Source organism: Podarcis liolepis, assembly GCF_965112155.1.
Source record: "Podarcis liolepis genome assembly, chromosome: 3".
Lineage (NCBI taxonomy): Eukaryota > Metazoa > Chordata > Lepidosauria > Squamata > Lacertidae > Podarcis > Podarcis liolepis.
In genome coordinates, this window is record NC_139557.1 from 32,316,358 (window position 1) to 32,338,510 (window position 22,153).

Below are 22,153 nucleotides of genomic sequence, written 5' to 3' on the forward strand. Positions count from 1 at the left end.
ATATTTGACCGAATCTGCCTTAGAGCCCCAATTAAAAATGTTGGATTTTAACTCTTTGCTACATGCAAGCTTTGATTTACTTAGAGATGCTGATTTTAAAAGGCTTTCCTTTTAATTTAGAGCGTATTTGCTGCATTTCAAAACAACACAGTCCTGTTTATGAAAGGTGCAATTTAGAATCACACACAGAGACCCTTCCTCACGAGATGGCTATTAGGTTAAAATTAGTTAGACACATTGTAGTTGTGTGTTGAATATTTTGGCACCAACTGTTGATACAGAGATTCATTCATTCATTTAATTTATTAGTCACTTCGTACAGGGTAATCCCTAGGCAACTGACAATTAAGTTTAAAAACTTCTCAAATGTCATCACTTTCCCCCCTTCACTCTGAGGACAGGTTGTTGTAAGCACACAATAGCTACCATTCCTCAGGTAATTACTTTTTAATTTAAAAAAAAAGTGTATAAAGTCTCGCTTTCTGGATCTAAGAGAATCTGACGAGATGAGATTCCTCCCAGAGTGTTTCCTTGTGGCTTTTGGCACAATTATTGCTGCCTCTGCAGCGGCCGTCTTGCAGTTTCGTATTGTTCCTCAGAACGGCAACGGGGGGGGGGGGGGGAATCATTAATATGTAAACTTGGAGAGAAATTGGTTTTTAAATGCAGCCAGAGTTTAAATTACCAGAAACTCTTTCCAATTAAACTCCTACAATAAATGTGCTTTAGAAAAAGCCCTTAGAAAAAAGCAGGCCACGATTCCTTCCTTTTAACAAAAAAGGCTGCTTGGGCAAGAGGAGTTGAATTTCACCACCACCTCTTTCCAACTTCTCTTACTTCAGCCCACCTCCCTTTGGAGCCTCTGTGAGCAGCTTCTGTTCTGTTTGGGTGGAAATAGTTAGAAGTGTGCCTGTTTCCTTTGCACTGCCAATAATTATATAAAAATGTGGCTGACTAATGGTTGCTCATTTGCAGGGGATTATATTAAACACGGAGGCCTGCTTCGTGCTGGTGTGAGGGAAACCTTTTGGCTAAAGGAGCCAGTTTCCAAATAAGAGGCAGGTTTATAAATGCCTTGGCCTTACGTAGGCCTGAACTTTCCTACGTTACAGAGTACTGAGATCTGAGTTGCCACCTCTTTTAATTTTCAAAGGTCCTGTGAGGACATACATCATACATAACTAATGCTGATTTTGCTCCATGATTTTCCCCAAAATTCTCATCACCACTAGGTGTAAGGCAGTGTTTCCCAAACTTGGGTCTCCAGCTGTTTTTGGACTACAACTCCCATCATCCATAGCTAGCAAGACCAGTGGTCAGGAATGATGGGAATTATGGTCTGAAAACAGCTGAAGGCCTAAGTTTGGGAAATACTGGTGTAAAGGAATGAGTTCCACTTCCCAACCTGCCACATTCACAGGCGAACAGTAAAGTTTACAGGAGCCTGATGCAATAAGTGTCTTCAACTGCAAGTTAATGGATCCATACCTGCCCTAGTCCTCAGCACTGGAAATCGAAGCAGAAGAGAAGATATGGTAGGGCTCAAGAATCTTGAAAAAAGCATAGGTTTAGGTGCCCTTCTCAGTACCGCAATGGCATGAGTTTTGCCACAGGCAAGCAAGAGACTTTATCAGAGACCAAGGACCTCAGTGTTGTTGTTTTTTAAGAACAGATGAGGTTTTGGCACTCATCTTCATAAAAGTGCTGTCAGAGCATGATGGGCAACAAAAAAAGAGAGAGGTGATGAAATTGTGTGCCATTGAGTACCATCACAAAAGCACCTTCTGCATATACAGTGGTGCCCCGCAAGACGAACGCCTCGGAAGATGAAAAACTCGCTAGACGAAGGAGTTTTTCATTTTCTTAGCCGCTTCGCAAGACGCATTTCCCTATGGGCTTGCTTCGCAAAACGAAGCTTGCTCCGGACCTCTTTTGAAGCAAGGGGCGGCGGGGAGAAGATCGCTTCTCCCCGTTGCCTGCCCCGCAATCTCCGGGGACAGAGGGGAAGGCGCGCGCGCCTTCCCCTCTCTCCCCAGACCCCTTTTGAACCAAGGGGCGGCAATGGGGAGAAGCGATTCTCCCCGCTGCCCCTTCCCTTGCTTTAAAACAGGTCCGGGGACAGAGGGGAAGGCGCGCGCGCCTTCCCCTCTGTCCCCGGAGATTGCGGGGCAGGCAACGGGGAGAAGCAATCTTCTCCCCGCCACCCCTTGCTTTAAACAGGTCCGGGGACAGAGGGGAAGGCGCTTCCCCTCTGTCCCCGGACGGTCTCCATAGGAACGCATTGATTGATTTTCAATGCATTCCTATGGGAAACCGTGCTTTGCAAGATGAAAAACTCGCAAGAAGACAAAACTTGCGGAACGAATTAATTTCGTCTTGCGAGGCACCACTGTATGTGTATACAGACATAATATACTATTTAAACCTCCAACCATTTTTTGTATGTTTCATACACACACACACACACACACACACACACAAAATTTTAACAAACAAATTATCAATCAACATAACCAATTACATTTTTGCCTCTTTTTATCCCCCCCCCTTCCCTCCCTCTCCCACCCACAAAGGACTTCCCTCAGCTCCCCTCTCTTGATTTGTTTGCACATATTATTCTCTTAATGTTTAAAATGGTACATATCATTACCTTATCTACCATATATTCTACTAATAAATTTGTGGATGCTTATTCAAAACCTGCAAAGGAGTCCAAATCATTTTGTTGCTTTTTTAGATAGTTTGTAAAAAGATCCCATTCTTCCTTGAAGTCACGATTGTCCTCACGTAATTTATATGTCAACTTTGCCAACTCCGCATAACTCATTAATTTTTCTTGCCACTGGGGTTTCTCCTTTCTTGTATGTTTCAGTCAATATTGCTTCTGCTCTGCTGGCTCATGGCAGGTTGCAGATGACTTACAGTAATCCATTCAGCATGACGGCCATTTAAAAAACATCAGGACACAGCTGAGTTGACTTTATACATAGAAATACGTGCCACTAAATAAACTGAAAGAAACGATGGGCTACTTCCAAACCCAAACCCCATATTTTCCAGGCAGATGGCAGAAAGGGGAAAGTATTGGGCAAGGAAGCAAAATAATCTTCAAAATCTTGAAATGATTCTGCGCAAACTCTAAAACGCCTGAGTGAAACCTCATGACTAACAGCAAATACCAAAGAAGTTACTGGACATCAGTGTTTTTCTTAACCTTTTGTTGAAGTCTATGAAACGTTCTAGCAAACTCAAGTATTCCAGCAGCTCTTGACTCATCTGTGCTTTCCTTGTCCCCCATTGCAGCAGCTGTGAGAGGATGTTGTTAAATCCATATCCTTAGAGAAGGCCAGGAAAATTAGAGGCAGATATATGTGATTAGCAGCTACAAGATGGATTGTATGTTGATCTAATGAAACCCAGCCCTACACCCTGATGATCTGTACTGGACACAAATATTAATTCCAGAGTCCACAGCTGGGTAAGACCTTTATTAGAAACAACCAAAATGTCACAAAAATGTGACAAGCTTCTGAGATCTCCAGGAGTCTTCATCAGGGAGGACGTTTCACAAGTTCGAGTGTGGATGGAAAAGGAAAAATAGTAAGATTGGATGTTAACAGCCATGATGTCTGCTTACAGATTAAACAAGGCAGAGATTGCAGTCTGTTTACACATCTGCCTAAAATGGAGATTACAGGCGAAGGTGAACCTAGAAAATGCCCAGGACCTAGAAAATGCCCCGCACTTGGGATTATGGGATAAAGAATGGCTGCTCCACCCATTTCTTCAAGAAAGCAAAGCCCAAGTTGTAAGTTAAAATTCCACACCTCATACGAGACCCCAAGTTTTTGGCAGGTAGAATGTGAGTATACCACATAAAGCCTATTTCACTTCCAACCTAGTGCAGAGTTGACACTGGATTCCATATCGGGTTGCCACTGAGCCAGAATTTCTCATTAGAGTCTGGATAGAGTCTCATTAGAGTCTCATTAGAGTCTAAAACCTCTGGATCCAGGAAGGACTTGGGCTGTCTGTTTGCGTGTTTATGCTGTGCCACCCACTTACACTCAACCTGTAAAACAACAACAGCAACAGCTCCTGCAAATATTACAAAGCACCAATAAACCTCCAACAACAACCTCCTTTCAAAGGAAAGGAAAGCTGGAAAAGTGCTGCCATCCCCCCTCAAAAACATAACTATGAAACTCTTCACTGCTTGTAGAAGTGCCATGAAGAAAGCACAATATTCTCGTTGCTTAATGTTTGGGAGTTCAGCCAGCGGAGGAGCTAGCAGCTCGAGCACTCGGAGCGGCACACATGCCATGCACCTGGGGAGCAGGGCAAGCCGCCCAGGGGGGCGATTGGCACAGTGATTGGCATCCAGGGGGGTGGTTCGGTGATCCGGAAATACCTTTGAAAGTGACCCGGAAACTACAACTAATCCAGAATGCGGCAGCTAGACTGGTGACTGGGAGCAGCTGCCGAGACCACATAACACCGGTCTTGAAAGACCTACATTGGCTCCCAGTACATTTCTGAGCACAATTCAAAGTGTTGGTGCTGACCTTTAAAGTCCTAAACGGCCTCGGTCCAGTATACCTGAAGGAGCGTCTCCACCTCCATCGTTCTGCCTGGATACTGAGCTGGTGGTTCCCTCACTGTGAAAAGCCAAGTTACAGGGAACCAGGCAGAGGGCCTTCTCGGTAGTGGCACTTGCCCTGTGGAACACCCTCTCACCAGATGTCAAAGAGAAAAACAACTACCAGACTTTTAGAAGACATCTGAAGGCAGCCCTGTTTAGGGAAGTTTTTAATGTTTAATAGACTATTGTATTTTAATATTCTGTTGGAAGCCGCCCAGAGTGGCTGGGGAAATTCAGCCAGATGGGCGGGGTATAAATAATAAATATTATAATATTATTATTATCCTCCCAGGGGGATTTTGTCACACACACCCCAGGGATGACAACCGCCCCCCCCGCCCCCCTTCCTACGCCCCTGAGTTCAGCAGATTAGATGCTTTTTGAGAGGCTAAACAGTCTGGATATTGCTACTGTGTGTTAGTTTTTTGAAAAACAAACAACAACACAGCAGCATGAAATAGTACTTTTACATACTAACCTTTGAATTATAATTTACTTTTAGTGTACCAGTGGGTCGCTTGACACACATGCATTTATAACAGTTTTCCAAATTGTTAGAATTAATGTTGCAATATATCACTTATATTGCACTGCTCTGTGCTTCTGGTTTTATTCATCTTCTTAACAATCATGTGAAGCCAGTCCTACTTTTTTCTGATTTGGGGCTGAGACAGAGGTGAGTTGCTTAAAGATCATTCCCCAGTATTTTGCAAGTCTCTCCCTGCTTCGTCCAACTCATGAGCCAGACCTAGTTCACTCAGTTCACTTTGCCCTTGGTCCTAAGTTTAAACTTGGCACGTTGAACTTGGGTACCAAATGCATTCATATTTCAGTGGCAAAGCACATGTGTAAATGCTGACCCCAACTGTAAAGGATGTGCATGCATTCAAATTATTACATTTCCTTGCAATAAGCAGAGTGCCCTACATAGTTTCACAATTTCCATATTCATTGCAGGGAAACATGACTGTAAAACACTGATGTGCAGTTCACAATTCTTACCATTGTGCATGGATTTTACCATTTAAACTTGAGACCTTTTTATGACTCAGCTAAAAATACAAGGTATGAAACAGCCTTACAGATGCTAGGCCAAGAATCTGGTAGCGGTTTAAGTATAACAGTTTCTGACTCACAGGTAGGCACTTTCCATTTTATTATTTTTCTGACTTACATGTCAACACTTCCCATTTTATTATTTTTGCCCTGGGAGCAATCTGCCAAAACGTTCTAATGTGTGAAAATTAAAATATGGAAATCACCTCTCATTACGTGGCAGGTTTCATATTTGGAGCAAGAACCAAACTCAGCCATGTAGCTTGGATGTGCTTTTGTAACACAGGAGAAAAAGTGATTTTTTAAGAAGGTTTTCTCTCATATTAGTGCAAATGAAGTTTTCTCTTTGGTTTTTTAAAATCTCATTGAGTTTGGTACAATCTAAGTGGTGCAATAAAGGATGCTTTTTGTTCCATAAACTCATACACAGGTGAGAAAGAAACAAGGAATGGAAACAAAGATGGCATCACACTAGTTCAGAGGTCGGCAACCTAAGGCCCATGGGCCAGAAGCGGCCCATGAGGGTCGCTTAACTGGCCCATGAGCCGCCCCCGAACCGAACAGCCCGCTTGGCGAGTTCCCATGCACTGCGCTAAACCGGCGCACTGCAGCACAGGGACTCTCTTCCGCGGCTCCGGAAATCACTTCTGCACATGCCCAGATGCTGGAAATCGTGTCTGCACATGTCCGTGGCGTCGGAAATCACTTTTGTGCATGCTTCTGTGCAGAGCGATTTCCGGTGCCGCAGACATGCGCAGACACAATTTCTGGTGTTGCGCTGCGCCAGCCCGGCCCACGGAGGATCTCCGCGGGAGTGATTCAGCCTTGCCGACCCCTGCACTAGTTTATCAAATCCCTTTAGAAATATTGTTCTCTTTGTGACTAGTCTGAAGGGAGCACATAGCCAGGAATGGAAGGAGGCAAGTGCTCCTTCAATGAACTTTTTCTTGCATGACATGACCCCTTCAGAGAACATGTGAGCAGGAAGTGGATCCATGACAGTCAGCTATGATCCTAATGGTACATCCTTCAAGCCATGATCCCAATGCATGCACATCCAGCAAAACACATGAAAGGGGCTTGTATGCACATACCACTGTACACCTGATGGAGCATCTACACTATTGGGAACCTATGTCACACAAGGTGTCTGATTGTGTAGAACCAGTGATGTGTGTGCAGCTGTACATGCTGATGTTCGAGGTGTGGCTAGGCAGCATGATCCCAGTCATGCGTTCTCAGAATGGCCATTTTCACACATCCCATTAAGCGAGGGTCGCTAGCCAGCTTTAAACCATGGCTTGCTGTTTGCTTACAAATCCTGTCTTGTTAGGCAGCAACAAGCCGTGTCCTGGGGTTTGGACACAACAGAAAGCCAAGTTTCTTGGTGGCTTCCTGGCTTGTTGCTCCCACTTGTGCCATAGGAGGAGCAAATTGGAGTGCGCCAGCACACTGCTCGTGCATCATAAACCATGCTAAGCCATCAGCCGCTTTTTATGGAGACATATAAAGGTGGGCACTGTGTGTGAGAGTGAGTGCTTCATATGAAGAGGTCTACTGCCTGGAATAAAAGCATTTTGAAAAGGTCACCTCTAGCTGACTACCTCTTCATCGTTTGGCCAGAAGAGACTTCAAAACGCACTCCATGCTCTTATATATTTCGCAGGTCAGAATCCTCCCGCTAAGGACGGTATTGACTGAAAAGGATTGTTGTCGAATGAGAGGAATTAATGATTTTGCTCTTTCACAATGAACAGGAAGCTTTCAAAGGGCTTTGGCTGAGCTCATTGACTGCTGAACCTCTGTGGAAAACAAAAAGGTTATGGTTTCAGTAAGAAAACCACGCTCTTCCTCTCACGAGTTTGCTGACTTGGTTTTCTTAAATTTTATAATGATGAAGGAGCAGTGTATCTTTTTCAAAAAGTCCTGGATCCAACCCCTAAGACCATGGAATATAACTACCTCAGTTCGTACAGTGGTTTTCGGGTTAATACGTGCCAGTTGTTCCAAACCCCAGTATTTTCTCTTTTGAAGAGATTTGGGAAGGAGCTTAAACAAAAATTAAAAAATGTCCACATGCCCTGCACAAACTTCTTCATGTGCCTCCTGCATGGGAGGGTGGCAACATGAGAATGGGTCTTTTCTATAGTGGCTCCCTGTTAATAATAATAATAATAATAATTCATTTTTTATACCCTGTCCATCTGGCTGGGTTTCCCCAGCCACTCTGGGTGGCTTCCAACAGAATATTAAAATACAATAATCTATTAAATATTAAAAGTTTGTGGAATGCTCTCCCCTGGGAGGTTTGCCTGGCTCCTTCAGTATAGATATATTAGGTGAAAATGTTCCCCTTCCACCAGGCCTTGGGCTGATTGATATACTACAGTCTTTTAAATTGTATCTGTGGAAGGGGTGGGGTGGGGTATTGTTTTGCTGTTTTGGTTTAATTATTTACTTGTGTTTTATCTTGTATTTTATTCCATGAACCGCCCTGGGATCTCTTGATGAAAGGTGGTATATAAACAAACAAACTGAGTACAGTGTTACCTTGGGTTACAGACACTTCAGGTTACAGACTCTTCAGATTACACACTCCACTAACCCAGAAATAGTACCTCAGGTTAAGAACTTTGCTTCAGGATGAGAACAGAAATCGCACGGCGACGGCGCAGCAGCAGCAGGAGGCCCCATTAGCTAAAGTGCTACCTCGGGTTAAGAACAGTTTCAGGTTAAGAATGGACCTCCAGAACGAATTAAGTTCTTAACCCGAGGTACCACTGTATGTCCTCTTGCTAGAACATATCTCACATCATCACTATATAAAGCAACATGGGAAAAGCTTAATGTTACATGACAGAAAGGATTCATGAGTTGCGAAAGTTGAGGTTCTTTTAGGTTTCAGCCCAGGCATCTCTAGGAGTTAAGTCTGCAATCCTATACCCTTACTTCAGAGTAAGCTTCGCTCAGCTCTACGGGACTTACACCAGGAACATTGGAAGTTCCCTTATAGAGAGTCAGGTCATAAGTCCATATAGCTCAGAATTGTCCAAAGAGACTGACATTGACTCTCCAGCATTTCAGATAGGGAACATGACCAGACGTATCTGGACATCCAGAATACAGTGGTACATTGGGTTAAGAACTTAATTCGTTCTGGGGATCCGTTCTTAACCTGAAACTGTTCTTAACCTGAAGCACCACTTTAGCTAATGGGGCCTCCCACTGCCGCCGTGCCACCGCCGTGAGATTTCTGTTCTCATCCTGAAGCAAAGTTCTTAACCCGAGGTACTATTTCTGGGTTAGCGGAGTCTGTAACCTGAAGCGTCTGTAACCTGAGGTACCACTGTAATGGGTTGTAGCCAACGAAAAATGGCTCAGAGTAGCTTTTAAAGCTGCATCATACCACTTGTCATGACTTCCCCCAAAGAACCCTGGGAAATGTAGTTTATAAAGGATGCTGAGAGTGGCTGGGAGACCCCTCTACCCTTCACAGAACCGCAATTCCCAGAGTTCCCTGTGAAGAGGGATTGACAGTTAAACCACGTTGAGACTTTAACAATGACAGCAACAGAGTGAACCACCTTCTCCCCTGACTAAATTATACTGCTGAACTGAAGAAAATGGGGAGGCAGGGCTTTTTTTTCAGCTGGAACTTGCTGGAACTCAGTTTTGGCACCTCTAAGGTGGGCACCATTGCCATTATAAGAGGACAAGGGAGGCGTTCATGTTGAGTTCTGGCACCTCTTTTTCTAGAAAAATAGCATGGAGGACTGTTGGAGGACTGGGAGTGAGAGTTTGGGTTTCATTTCTGCATGGATGTACTTTGGACCCAAATCAGTTGTGGTACTGAAAACAAATTCCGGGGTCCGGAATTATTTAACACCCAAGTCTATGTCTTTTGTACCTGGGTCTGGTTGGTGGGGCCTAAAAAAAAGCAAAGGAAATCCCACAAGGCCTGTGCATCCCTGCCCTATGACGTGTCGCCAACTCTGCAATGTTGCCCTGAGGCTTCCTGACAGATTCTCCAGACTTCCACAACAGATAATTCAAATGAAATGATAGAGGTGGAAGGTTTGGGCATCACTGAAACCGTGCTTAGCAAGAAGGAAAACCACGTTTTACACTGTACAGATTGCCATCCACCTAAATAAATGACTTCACTGCGTGGATGCCTATTGCTTTGATAACTTGGAGGCCTGTGACTCAACATGTCTGAGAGGTGAGAGTTACTCAGGTGTCTGGTTTGTCAGATGTGTTAAAACATGCATTTAGTGATTTTGATCAAAGAACAGATCCATGGTGCGTATTCAGCATAGATTGCATCTGGGATATTATATCAACTCTCCAATAGTTTTAATAAAGGACAGGTTTGATATTTAATAGCCTGAAAATGTAGGGTTGGCACCGTGAGCTTCTTGGAGCTCAGAAGAATCCCGACTGAATATTGTTACAGATTTGGGAGGGGGACACCCCCCAATCAAAAATTTAATAAATAGTAGGTTCTTGATTATTTGGGATGTGAAGGGAGAAATACAAGCTGCAGAGGAATTCCTAGACTAGCCTATGCAAAACGACTTTGCCAAGCCAGAACCATTAAGAAACAATACAGGGTTATTGAGGGCCATCAGCCATGCAAGAGAACTGTCCTTCCCTGCTGTCCTGAGGCGTGAACAGAGGGGTTTGGAAGGTTGCCAGGGTAACTGTGTGTTTGAGGTGATAGGAAAAGGAAGTTTGGTAGCAAGGGATTCTGGGAAGAAAAAGGAGGTAGAGAGACTGGGATCAATCTCTGGGCAGGCTGGCTGCAGAACTGAGTGGGAGAGATGTCTTGGACTCCATGGCGGCACTGCTGTGGGGGACAAGCCCCTCTTGAAATGACCATGCTGTAAGATGTGGGCTCCCTCCATGCAGACTGAGGGTGTAAATAGGTGTATAAACCATATTTCTTAAAGCTACGACAGTCTCCGCTGTGTCTCAGTTCTCTAAAGGACCACAGACCCTGGAACCCCATGAGCTCTTGCCGCCACTTGGAGGAGCCACCCAACTTTTGTAACAGCATTAATAGCTAGGAATTAGCACAGAGCTTGAAACTTGAAGGAAGCTAGGAATTAAAATACTCTTCTTTCCTCATTAGTCTAGTCCTTCTTTCATACATTTCAATTGGTTAAAAAAACACAAACCACTTCAGAGGACTGATTCACACATGCAACCTTACCTTTTTATGACTGCAACACTGAGTATGATTTGCATGTGCTAAAACAACCAATACAGGTCAAAGACAGAACTTGTATAATGTTTCATTTCAAACTTAAGTGGGAAGGAGCTGCTGATTAAATGATTCAGGAGGGGGTCAATTGCATGTGGTTTTTTTTTATGCATTCAGCCATTCCTGGTAGTGCTGTGAGTTCATGGTTATTTGTGCAATTGCTTCCCAACAGGTATGAGTGAGAACTTTCATTTGGTTCACATTTAAAGGTGAGTTGATCAAACACACTCTTTCTTTCTTTTTCTTTTTCTGAATATTTTATTTGTTGAATATAAGAACAACATATAATCAAATACAAGCAATCAAATACAGTTTTCCTCTAACCCCCCCTCAAAACAGCCCCAACTTCCTAAAACAACATGAGAACCAAAACACAACCATCCTTTGAAATTCACACTTATCTGAATTTTGCAATGAAGTTCTTCAACTAAATAATGTTTGCATAAATGTGCATATTAGGGGAAAATGTGCATAAAAATTAACACATTAGTGGGAAAACATGAGAAAATGCATTGTATTAGGGGGAAAAGATTGCAAAAGTGTGCAACTAATCAAAGCTGCATGCAAAAGTGTGTTTATTAGGCAAGATTACCAATAAAATGCTGAAGTTGATTTTTTTTTAAAAAAAGTTCCAGATTGCTGTGGAGATATGGAGAGCTGCATCTGAGTTTGGAAAGATGAGAAAATGGGGGAACCAAACTTGCGAGCTTCTTCCCACCCAAATGACTGGATCATTTTAAAAGAGGCCTCTAATGGAAAAGCTGCTTTCATGTGACTGAGACAGTATTTAAAAGGCTCCTCAATGAAACCACTTCACTCATTCAGCAAATCACTCATATCTCATTGTGGGATGAACCATTTAGTGGCTAAAACACACCTATATGAGTCAGCCCTCTCTGAACCATTCTGAGCAGACAACTAATATATTGAAACTACCACAAAAATCATTTTTTTTAAAAAAAGAGCAATAATTGCATAACGACCAGGCAGAAGACATGTTGTTGCCTGAGGTGAAGGTGAAGATGGTGTACCTCCATTTTATGTGCAAAAGCTGACCAAAATGTTGGTGGAGTCTTCCTTCAGCACTGGCGATGGGACATGTCATGGCTAAAAATTGGCCGCTGTTTCTTTAATGCTTAAAAAGCTGGGTCAGCATGAGTCAGCGGCCTGCACCGGGTTGTATATATACAGTGAGAAATGTTAGTTTGTTGTTGGGTTGGTTGGTTGGTTGGTTAGTGAAAGCTGGTAGTGTTGATGTGTGTACAGTTGGTCGGTCGCTTTTGCAAAAAGACTTTTAAGAATAAAAGCAGAAAGTACTCTGCAGGGATGCTCTTCTCATGGACTCTTTTATGCCGACAAGGGTCCGAGGACCAGGCTGAGGCGACAAAGGGAGGTCAGAACCTTTTTTTTCCTTCACAAAACACTGACAGGAAAATGCCTGCATAGCAAGATAGGAAGTTGCCTTATATAGACTCATGCCATTACTACATATACATGGGATAGCTCAGCTGGCAGAGCATGAGACGCTTAATCTTAGGGTTGTGGGTTCAAGCTCCATGTTGGGCAAAAGATTCCTGCATTGCAGGGGATTGGAGTGAATGACCTTTGTGGTCCCTTCCAAGTCTACAATGCTTTGATTGTCTACATGGATGGACAGTGGCTCTCCAGACTGGAGACATTCCCGCCAGCTCTACCTAGATTAAACCAAGGTTTCTTGGTTAGCTTTTCTAGTAGGGCAGTTTTCCATACATTTTGGTACTCGTGGTCTATGTTCACTCCTGACAGGTCCTTCCAGGGTCTAGTTATCATGTTTCTTGCTGCTTAAAGTGACATATGAGTTCCTTGTCATGTATGTGTGCAGTGTCATCTTGGAAGATATTTAATAAGGCTAACTAAATACAAAAAACAACAACCCCAAGGACCTTCTGTGTGCAAGGTTAGAGCCCTTCCCCAACCATACCTGAGGGAAGCAGGTATGACCAAGTCAGGGGGATGCCTAGCCCCCCCCCACTCCCTGCCCCACAGCACCTGGCAAATGGGGAGGCTGCCTCACTCTGCCAAACGGCAGAGCCGGCCCAGGTAGTCACCAACCATTTCAGTGTCGTGCAGAAAGGATGTGTTCACAACCTGGAAAATGAACTAAAAGTCTCGGCAGTTCCTGCTCTCAGCATGTCTCTGAGGCTGCAATCCTGTACCCAGTTTCTACTGAACTTGCACTGCAAGGGCCAACTGCCTTTTTTTTTTTTTTTGGCCTCTGTTTCTCCATGGCTTTGTTTTTATTTATTTATTTACAGCTGTGGAGGCGGACAATTGTTATCAGGATCACAGCACACAGGGAAGGGAGATTTATCCCTTCCCCATTCCTGACACTGAAAATTGCAATGGTGGGGGTGATTATATATATATATATATATATATATATATATATATATATATATGTGTGTGTGTGTGTGTGTGTGTGTGTGTGTGTTCCAATTGATGCCAATGTCAAAGAAAGCACTCATACAAATGCAAAATCCTCACTTTGTGGTGTATTCAACAGTGGGCCGTATCCAGTGCTTTTTTCCCCAGCCCAAACTCACCGGACCTCAGTTCCGGCACCTCTCAGGTGAGTGCCATTGCTATTCTAAGAGAACAAGGGAGGTGTTCATGGTGAGTTCTGGCACCTCTTTTTCTAGAAAAATAGCACTGGTCGCCTCTGATGTTAGCCTACTCAGAGTAGATCCACTGAAGTTAATGCATCTAAATTAGTCAAGTCTATGAATTTCAATGGGTCTACTCAGACTATGATTAGGATTGGCCACCCCGCCATGTCCACCATGACTTCAGGATGGCTGCCTGAATAAACTCTCACAGAGGAAATTGCAAACTTCAAACGCAGCACCATTAACTGCAATCAGGCCCTCAACCATTAGCCATTCTTAGTGCCCGTCTACAATATAGTGAAAGGTTTGTGCTACCCCCCTCCCCCCTCAGAAGCTAGTAATTAAGTGGATTTGCAGTTCAGCAGATCATAAACTCTGGCTCCAGCTGTGCAGAACAGTATGATTAATAGTGAATATGAGCAACCAATATAACTGGGCAGCACTGGGGGTATTCAAATGATTTGCAGTGTTCTTCCTGGAACTAAAAAAAACAACATCAGACATAATGGAATGATTGACTTAGCAAATTCCAATGGAAGCTCGGTTGGTGGTACTGTTACTAATAAGATTCAGCTACAATTCGCCCCAAACCCATCGTCCACTGTTATATCATCAAATGGACACAAGTTCCCATAAATCTTTCCATTTCCTTTGTTTCGTTTTTCGACCTCATAGTTACACGTTTCCTCTCAAGAAATGTGACCAGCTCCATGGCTTCAGCACCAGCTCCATGGCTTCAGCAAAACTGAAGCAGAGTTTTGTAGAACTCAAAAGCTCGCACACTATTTTGTAACATTTGAGTTGGCCTCACCCAAAGCCCTAGCTTAGATTTCCTTTTCAATTTAATAGGCCAACCCAGCTTTAAGATGCACTGTTTATACAAAGGAAACCTGCTGTGGAATCGCAATTATTTTATTGGTTTAGCCTGATGTTTTAATTAAGCTTTAATCTATTGCTTTATGGTACAGGGTAGCCTGTAAATTTAAGTAATATGTAATAAATAAATTGAATGTTTGCTACCTCGTGCCACATTCCATTGCAAGACTGTGACTAAATGTCGACTCTATGGCGGCAGCATCAGCCAACTTTTCCCCTCCCCCAACCTATCTAGCCTGATGAAGAGTTCTGGAGAACTGAAAAGCTTGTGTGCTATTTTGTAACATGCTATTTTGGGAATGATTTATTCTATATGCAAGTAATGAAGCCAGACTCTCTAAGTGTCCCTATTTTCCAGGGACAGTCCTGGATTTACGGAACCGGTCCTGGTTTCTAATTTGATCCTGGAATGTCCTGCTTTTCCTTAGGATGTTCCTATTTTCATTGGAGAAATGTTGGAGCGTATGGAATAGGACAACCCCAGGGCTTTTTTCCACCAGCCAGAACTCACCGGAACTCTCCTTCGGTACCTCTCAGGTGGGCACCATTGCCATTATAGGAGAACAATGGAGGTGTTCATGGTGAGTTCTGGCACCTCTTTATCAAGAAAAATAGCGTTGGACATTCCTACTTTCATCGGAGGAATGCTGGAGGGTAAATCTCTATTTTCCTCAAAGAAATGTTGAAGGGTTTGGATGAAGCCACACTGGGAATGGGAGGAAGGATCTAATTCAAAATGCATTAGGAGTTTTTCTACACATTTCATTGCACTTTAACTAGTTCCCTTGGACTTCTGTTTCTTGCATGACAAGTAACTCTTTATTTTAGAGTGAAATTTAAATGCTCAGAAGAGAGAGAGAGGTGGTGGTGGGGATTCAGATTCAGATCAGGCATGCAGAATTCACATCCCAGTTGCAAGTATGTTTGGTTTGAAGCAACAGGGGAATAGTGGTGTGTGTGTGTGTGTGTGTGTTTTCACTGCTAGCCTTTAGCCAACAGCTCTCCTTCCTGACAAATATGTTCATAAGACACCCCAGCACACACACACCCCTTTTAAAAAGTCAGCCATGGTGTGGAGCTGCCTGGGGTTCAGCAGTTGCTCACTCAGGAGAAAATCCTACAGCAACCAATAAGTGAGAGCCAAAATATGTTGCAATATTATTTTAGAGGATTCATCAGCTTATTTCCTGCCAGTCTTGCATAACCCTCATTTATTTCTGAAGTCTGCCTTATGTGGATTTTTGTTGTTGAAAGTGTTCCACTTTCAGCGAACGCTTGGGTAATTCACGGAAACAGATGACTCATTAATACTTTCCCCCTGATGATATTATTCTGATCTTCTATAACCCATGGCTTTCTGTATTCTTTTTAGAAGAGTGCTATTTGTTTTCTCCTGAGCAAAATTCCAGCACTGAAGTACAGAATGCACATGATGAAAACAATACTTAGAAAGAGTTGTCCAAAGTCTCTGTGAGCCTCCAATTCCTGGGAGCGCATCTCCAGGAATGCTCTGAGACCAGAAAGAGAGCTCTGACCTCAGAGAGGTAGATCTGATGTCAGGTTCCTCCCACCCCTGTGGCAACTACCACAGAGCTCTGATACTGGTAGGGTCTAAAAGGGGTGTGTTTGTGTCAGAGGATGACCAGAAGTCAGATGGATCTGAAGGCTCCAACACCTTCTTAGTTCCCACAAACCAGGGAGGAAATCACACCAGACCAGGAGCTGAGGTGATTCAATCCTGTTTATTAGTTTGAATAGGAAGGAAATTGTGTGCAAAAGAAATGTGGGGAAGAGGAGCCTCTGGAGAAAGAAAAAACTGGTGCTCCTCTAGGGCAGTGCAGCAGGGCAATGAGCAAAGCACTGTCAACAGCCCTTTGAGCCTTAGGACTGCAACCTTCGTGGATTTAAATAAAGTGGCTCATATGTTGAATGATATGCACCCGTGAAATACAACAAATTTGCAAGTCTACTCTCCTGATCTTTAGAGAAAGATGAAAATATATATGAATTAAATGTTTGTGTCTTAGTTTATTTCTTTTTAAAGCACACAGTCTATGGGAACATTGGATAAGGAGGGGTAATTCTGGTGGTGGAATCAGTCATTAAAAACTGCAAAGCTAAGAGTCAACTGAACTCACTGGGTTTTGGGTGTTGTCTTGTATTGTTCATTCAACCTGAATGTGACAGTTGGTGATGGCATTAAGTGGTTGTATCTTGCTATAACACAATACTGTGTTTGTTTTAAATCTTCAGGTTGTTGTTGTTTCTCCTTCTTCCCATCAACAGTAGACTATGTTTCTCAGCACATCACCTCCAGAGCGGATAGAACCAGCTAATTGGAACCCCTATAGACGTCATGCAACAGATGACGGCGGTGCGTTAGTGACTAAGCCTGAAGGAGAAAATTGCTTCAGGTTGCTTCAGGTAACTAATTCACACCTCTTGAAATGATCCATGACCTGAAACACAGCTATCCTCTGAAATCTGCACTTATCTGAAATTTGCAGCTTAGTACAGAAGTGTATTTATTAAAGGGATGTATGCAAAAAAATAAATAAATGCATCTGTTGCTGAAAAAAGTGATTATATTAGGGGGAAATCTTGAAACAATTTGTATATTGGGGAGAATCAGATTCAAAATGTGTACATTAGGGGAAATGTGCAGTAAAAAACTTGTGCATTTTCATGAAGGCATTTATTTATTTTTAAAATCACAAACTGATGCAGAAATGTGGTCGACTGAACTTGATTAGAAAAATGAGTAACCAAGAGAAACCAAAATTGATTTGTCCATCCTTATGGTGAAGGAATGGGTTTCCCATATCTAAAACCTGACTGTGCAGTCAGTCTGAAACAGGCCCCCAAATCCCCATTTTTCCTTCTCCAAGGGTGCATTAGCTAAAAACCATTAACTTGAGCACTTGAGCAAATGTATAACAGGAACCCAGCTGTATAAACTGGCAGTGAATGCAACTCATTAATTGCACAACTTCAGTCAATCTACTGGATGATGATGAGCCCGTGCTCTTAGGAAAAGCAATATATACTTGAAAAATGGAAAGAATGGAGCCTCAGCTGTCAGCTACAGTTTCTACATCTCAGACCAATCACTAAGGCTTCAGTTGTTGGAAAGAACGTGTATCAAGTTCAAGTTCTGTAACTGTTAGTAGAGCATGCTGGTACCACAGGTTTATCCTAGGCCAGAGGTTTCCAACCTTTTTGAGTCCATACCGCCCTTGACCAACTACGTTCTTTCTGCACCACACCCCATTGCCCCAAAGAGAGGTGCTGCCTCATACTGCCCCACAGGGGCCTGGGAAGAGGATGCCCCCAGTCTTAGTGACCCGATGAAGACTGGCCAAAGGTGGACATGAGGCCTGCACAGGGGAAAGATTCTCCTTCAGCATGAGGCACTCAGCTCCCAGGCAAGCCTTGCTCACAGCAAGCCCAGGAAAGGCCAGGACACTAGTCTGTCCATTCCCAAAAGTAAGGGCTGGAGGGCTGGCTGGCTGGCTGGGCTCCCTCACCCACTTCCTTGCTTACTCTGAGGCCGCCTCAGCTTCTGGCAACCAGCACGCCCTGACCAGCCCCAGAGGCACCATTCGCCTGGGGAGCTAGGAGCAAGGGCTGTTGCAACAAACAGCCACACAAGTCTTTGGGAGGCAGAGACGTTAGAAGGTATCAGAGGAAGGAGGGAAGGAAAGAGGGGCAGAGGCCAGTGTTGCCCACAACACCCCTGCCCACCATTCAAGGCACCCCAGAAATTTAAAGACTACTTGCAGAAGTACTGTAAAATTAAGGAATGTTAAAATGATGTCTGATGGAAAATAAGTGGTATTGGTAAAAAGATCTCTAAGAAAATGTAAATAGGGATTGACAATTGGAAAATTGATATTTATAATAGGTTAATATCTTGAGTGAGGATAAATGCTAGAGGGTAAGGACATGCTGAATTAAATATCTGAACTGGAATACAAAAAGGGAGGTGTGAGGAGGTCAAGAAACTAGTGAATGAAGTATAAGATATGAAAATACTAATCTATTTTCTGTTTTGGTTTTTGGTTTTTCTTTTCTTTCCTTTTTTCCTTCCCCTCATTTGTTAACTGTTTTCTATTGTGTATTTTTTATGTGTTTTGTCTTTGTATTTTTCCATTTTTGTAGTTTTTCCTATGTTTAAATTTTGAAACTTTTTATTGTTCGTGAAACTTTAATAAATATTATTTAAAAAAGGAAAAAAAGAAAACCACTGTCCTAGGCCAGTGCTGACTGGAAGTTGATTTTAATCATTGTACATCCTGACCACCATCTGACCTGTGCCTCCTTTATGCCACCATGCAGGAACTGCTGCAGGCGCAAACCCTATATACAGTTGTAGTTCTGAAATTTGTGCCAGACAGGAACAGTGCCAATTTTGCCTGCGTCATCAGCAAAAGTAGTGTGTGGGTGGAAATCCCTGGCACTGCACATCGTGAATATTATGCTGATCCTCTTCTTCCTCATTCATTTGGACTCAAAATGGAACGTGGGCGGGAAATGCCTTTCCACTATAAGAATTTTTAAAAAGCATTTCCCCATCACTAAGTGCTCAAATGCATCTCAGAGAGACTGGACAGAATAGATGGATCCTACGAGGGAAATATGTACCTGTACAAGCTATGAGAGGGGTGGGGGTTGCCATCCCAATGATAGACAATCACAAAAATGACGCTTCCTTTAGAAGGACCATGAAACCATTCTTATTGTCTTTCCGAAGGCAAGATATATTTATTTTTCTTTTCATCGAGCTTTTGGACATAAATCCATTTTTAAGGGGCCCCTTCTTTTAGGAATGATATGTATGTATGTGTGTAGAGCTTTTCTTCTGGGGGTATGCAGGGGTACGCATACCCCTGAACATTTTGTGAATCTTTGTACTTTTGTCCATTTACTGTATTTATTTTTCCGATTTGAACTATAAAATGGTGATTTCCTTGAGTCGAAATGAGAATACCACTAAACATTTTTTTAAAGGAAAAAATTAGCACTGTATGTATGTATTTCTCACTCTTCATTAAAATCCTTGGGCAGATGACAATAATATTAAAACAACCAACAATAAGATACAATAAAATATTTTTTGTTTCTGTGTGATGTTTTTGACTGTTTGTTGGTTGTTGTTTTTTTAATTAACTTTGGGAATTTGATTGGAATGGAGTGTGGACATTTAATTTTCTTTAACCCACCCCCCAAAAATTGCAATTGTAAGGAGCAAAAGGCAAGTTTTGAGAGGAAAGCAAAAATGTTAACCACCCACTCTATTTTAGTTAGAGAACCCACCTGTACTGTATACAAGCCTACCCAGGTGCTTAGGAAGTTGAGGCAATTTTAATTTGTTTTAGTGTGTTACTATTATTTATTAAATTTCTATGCCACTCTTCACCCGAGGATCAGAGGACAGTTTACAATACAAAAATACAAAAAATACATACATAACATAGGTAAAGGTAAAGGTACCCCTGCCCGTATGGGCCAGTCTTGACAGACTCTAGGGTTGTGCGCTCATCTCACTCTATAGGCCAGGAGCCAGCGCTGTCCGCAGACACTTCCGGGTCACGTGGCCAGCGTGACAAGCTGCATCTGGCGAGCCAGCGCAGCACACGGAACACTGTTTACCTTCCTGCTGGTAAGCGGTCCCTATTTATCTACGTGCACCTGGGGGTGCTTTCGAACTGCTAGGTTGGCAGGCGCTGGGACCGAACGACGGGAGTGCACCCCGCCGCGGGGATTCAAACCGCCGACCATGCGATAGGCAAGTCCTAGCGCTGAGGTTTTACCCACAGCGCCACCCACATCCCTATACATAACATAGTAACAAACAATAACAATACCATTGTCCAATTTAAAAGGCCATAGATTGTTAAATTAGCCAAAGGCGTGTGTTTTTGGGTGTCATGAGAGTATGATCCCGAAAAGCTCTGGGATCTTGCGCAGGTCATGTGACTCGCATGGGAGCATGGCTGGGAAGATGCGTGTCCTGATTTTAGGACTGAACATGTTGGAGGGTATGAGAGTGGGGGCAACTGGGAACACTTGCCCTGGGCCTTAGAGAGCTAAGCTGGCCGGGGGGCTCCACTGGGGTCTACTGGACTTATGTTGTCATTGAAATAATGCCCTTTGCCTCCCAGCCAATCAGGGACTTAGTGCTAGCCTTTGATAGTAAAATCTGGACCTGCTTTACTGCATACTAGTGTGTAGCGTCAGATCGGATTGGGCAGCGATGCCACAGAGCTGCCTCTCATGGGCAAGACTCCCACCCTGGGCCTCAGACAAACTTTGCACGGCCCTGGCTGAATCTAATCACTTTTTAAATAATAAAAAAGCCAAAATAAATATCTGTGAGCTTTCTGATGTTTTGGTACCACTACTCACAGTGTATCGCGCGCATATGCCTATGCAGAATAGTTGTGAAATATATCTCTGTATGTGCCTCAAAGCCTTTTTCGTTCTTCCTGAACAAACACAAACTTAGATACATTTTTGGATGAATGGCTTGTGCGTCAAGGGGGCATGAATGTAAGTAGGCTGTTCTGATTGAAGCCACTTGACATTTGAGTTCCTCAAATGAATAATGGTAATTCTTAGGGTGCAGTTACCACATTTAAATATCTGAATCAGGACTCACTTTTGGGAACTATGCAATATCCGTGCTTGTGGAGCTTATGCTGAACTCATTTTTATTTTATTTTTTTGGTCTTCTGTCTCTCATGGACTTCTTGGGGGTTTGAATTAATACCATAAATATGGATGGATTGTTCTGCTTACACCCCTGTGTAACTGAAGTCGATGGAAACATTTCATGCATGAAGATTATTACTCTGGGTTTGAGCCGGGGTGGGCCTTGGTAATAAGGCCAAAATTTGACGAACACACACCCAGCCCTTGTGCTGCCTTCCCAAAGCCAGCTAAGCAAGGTGCTGAGCTTTGGGAAGGAGGCATGAGGCTCTGGTAGGCTCCTAGTGCCCTCCCATCTCCTTCCAAAAGCTAGGCTTTTGAGCAGGAGGAAGGAAGACCCTAGGACCCTGTCATAGCCCTCATGCCTTCTTCCCCAAACCCAGCACTTACTAGACTTTAGGAAGGAGGCAGGAAGGTGCCTCGTTGGCTCCTGCACCCTCCTGCGGGGGAACTGGTCACACTGCCCTAAATCTGCCTCTGGTCTGTGTGACACCTTTGATGAGGCACTTGCCTGGTTGCCTGTGATAAGTAAGAAGTGCTTCCAGTTAGCCAAGTGCACCAATGCACATTGCACTCAAAATGCATGCACAGCGAGCGTCCCTGCAGTCCCTGCATAGAGGAATGCCAGTTCTGAGCAGAGATAAACCTTACGTCCATTGGGGTGGAGCCCATCAGCTTGGATGGGCGATGGGCACAATAATAATAATAATAATAATAATAATAATAATAATAATAATAATAATAATAATAATAATTTATTTATACCCCACCCATCTGGTTGGGTTTCCCCAGCCACTCTGGGCAGCTTCCAACAAAGTATTAAAATACAGTGGTCTGTTAAACATTAAAAACTTCCCTAAAAGCTTTCACTCCATTTTCCATCGAGCCTCAGCCAGCATAGCAAATGGACAGTGATCATCGGAGCTGTAGACCAACAATACCATGTTGTGTATCCCT

The 22,153-nt window shown here is 43.3% G+C and overlaps 1 long non-coding RNA gene across 1 annotated transcript; it reads left to right on the forward strand.

Moving 5' to 3' along the window:
• The first annotated feature begins 15,157 nt into the window (after window positions 1–15,157).
• LOC310703462 lies at window positions 15,158–19,470 on the forward strand. Its single transcript, XR_014524151.1, has 3 exons — window positions 15,158–16,212; window positions 16,772–16,909; window positions 18,824–19,470. It is a non-coding gene; the product is annotated as an uncharacterized lncRNA (long non-coding RNA).
• The last annotated feature ends 2,683 nt before the right edge of the window (window positions 19,471–22,153 follow it).